The sequence below is a fragment of the Malania oleifera genome, chromosome 1 (assembly GCF_029873635.1).
Source record: "Malania oleifera isolate guangnan ecotype guangnan chromosome 1, ASM2987363v1, whole genome shotgun sequence".
Taxonomy (NCBI): Eukaryota; Viridiplantae; Streptophyta; class Magnoliopsida; order Santalales; family Ximeniaceae; genus Malania; species Malania oleifera.
Window position 1 is genome coordinate 27,270,769 of NC_080417.1, and position 2,939 is coordinate 27,273,707.

Consider the following 2,939-nt stretch of genomic DNA (forward strand, 5'->3'; position numbering starts at 1 on the left):
ACTAAAGGTGTCTCAATCTTAAGATAATAATTACACATATGGTTAATGAACATTATCAAATTTTCGGTGGCTGATTCAGTTGCTTTGGCATTTTCTATTATTGGTATTCTCTTCAATTTTTATTGCCATGTTGGTTTCCTGTTTTGGGTCTTCCTGCACTTTTGTATCCTCAGGCCTCTGACTTGAGCTTTGTTTATTAATGAATTCACTCAATTTTACCTTTCAAAAAATTAAAAGGTAATTACATATAATATATATAAGTAGTTGCAAGTATAGTTGTGTGTGTATCTTCTCATGATTTATTCAAAGACCCTTTCATCCCTTCGACTTTATAGGCTACCTTTCAAGTGTGCAACTCAATGGAAATATGTGAACTTAGTGTTTAACTTTAAATAATGACATTATTTTTTTCATTATTGATATTACTACCATAAAAATTGAGTAATATGCATGATTATGAAATCTTTGCAAATTTGTTATATCATATAATTATTTTTCCTGATTATACTGAGGGCCAGCTCTCCATTTGTATACTAATTTTTTTTTAATAATCCTTAATTTGTAGGGTTCATGGCTGTCATAACATCAACATGATGCCATGCATGCATGCACTACAGTTGACGTCGGATGCAACTTTTGACTATTTCTTTGTAATTTTTATTGTTATTTGAACAAATATAATTTTTGTATTTTAATTTGAATTTGTACTAGTATTTGTATTTGAATTTTGAATATTTTGAAATTCTTTTTGTTATCTGAACATATGTTATTTCTTTATTTTAATTGAATTTGTATTTGAATTCGAAATTTTGAATGATTTATGAATTTTGTAGTAATTATGGTTTCGGTTTATGTATTCGAAAATGTAATTACAGATATATATAGGAATTGATGATTAAAAAAAAATTAGTATTAAAGGTTTTTTAATTTTTTTAATTATTAGTGAAGGATTCAAATTCGTCACTAATAGTAGGGTATTAGTGACAAATTTGTAATTCGCCACTAATAGTGCAATATTAGCGAAGGATTCAAATTCGTCACTAATAGTATTAGTGACGAATTTGAATCCTCCACTAATAGTATTAGTGACGAATTTGAATCCTCCACTAATACTGTACTATTAGTGATGAATTACAAATTTGTCACTAAGATCCTACTATTAGTGACGAATTTAAATCATTCACTAATGTCTAGTATTAGTGACGAATTTGTAATTCGTCACTAATACCCTACTATTAGTGACGAATTTGAGTTGAGTCGTTCTTAAATTTATAGTGACAGTATTAGAGTTTTAGTGACGGTTATGATCCGTCACTAATACTCCATTATTAGTGACGAAATTTTTAATTCGTCACTAAAAGTTAGTAGTAACGGTACATATAGCAACTATTTTAAAACTGTCACTAATACGCATAAATTTGTCATTAATAGTATTAGTGACGAATTTATGAGTATTAGTGATGGATTTGATCCTTCACTAATACCCTTATTTTTTGTAGTGCTAGTTCAAAATCACCTGATTGACCAAACCACGCGGAATTGGAAAAATCACCCTTGTGACCCTTAGTCCAGTCGACTAAACTCTTATTTTTTGCACGATCGATTGAACTTTGTCACTTGGTCAACCGAACCTCAAGTTTGGTCGATCGGTGCTCTCGGGTTGGAAAATTTTTTTTATCGCGGTTAAATTTTTAAAACAGGGTTAACTTTACTAAAATGTTTTAAAACAATCCTAATAATACCCTACATGTTCTGAACGGTTATAATTTTAGGGAATTCTATATATACCCCCTTATTTGCAAAAATTAGGGAGTGATTAGCAAGACAATTAGTAAATTTTCTTTGATTTTCAAAAGAACTATTTCTCACATTCAAGCTTCATTTCTTCATTCTTACTCATCCTCATTGCAAACCTTATTAAGTAAGAGTGCTATTGTGAGTTTCTAGTTAAGCTTACACTCTCGTTAGTTCTAGTTGATTGATATATATTTTTTATCCGAGAGTAAGCTTGAGTTTTTTCTAAGAGACTTCATTAATAAGTCTTCTGTAGGAAAACTTCATAGAGCTTGTGTGTTTTGCATTATCCTTGCAATACTCAAGAGTTCCTATTGCTTTTTGTTTGTGAAATAATTTTTTTACGAATCATTTTCAAATATCCCTTGTGCTTATTTTTGAGAAAGATATTTTGGGGATATTTGCTTGTGTTGTAAAGATCTTCGTTGCTATATCTCTTTATTAATATTATCATCTTGACACAATGATCAAATAATTTTTACAAACCAATTTCAAATATCTTGTGTGGTTCATTTTGAGAAAAACATTTGTTGAAGGTATTTGAAAGTGTGCTTGAAGATAAACACTATTTTACAAATCAACTTCAAATATCTCTAGTGATTTATCTTGAGAAAAATATTTGTTAAGAATATTTGAAGTGTGCTTGAGATCTTTGTTACTACATTGTGATTGATACTGTTATTTTGACACAATGATCTTGTCACATACACTATCACGAACCGATTGTCGTATATGCATTAATCTTTGAGAGTAGACATTAAAACTACACTGAGCTTATATTATCATATCATTCGATAGTGTGCATTGATTTGTAATATTGTGCATAGTGGTACATAATTTGCTTAGTTGAGAAGCTTATTTGTTGTACGCAAATTTTATTGAGAAATCTGTTATATTCCAAGCGTGGCCTAAGGGGGCTGTAATCCAGCCTGGTAAGGATTGGTTGTTAAAGGTTGAGGTCAGCCTTGTTTTAATTGACCTGGTTATAAAGGTTGAGATCAATCCTGTGCTAATTGACCTGGTTATTTAGGTACCGCTCCATCTATTAAGTGAGCTTATAGTGGTAATCTTTGTGCTTATTAGCCAAGGCAGGGACGTAGGCTGTTTGCCAAACCTCGATAACATTTCTGGTGTCGTCTCCTTTA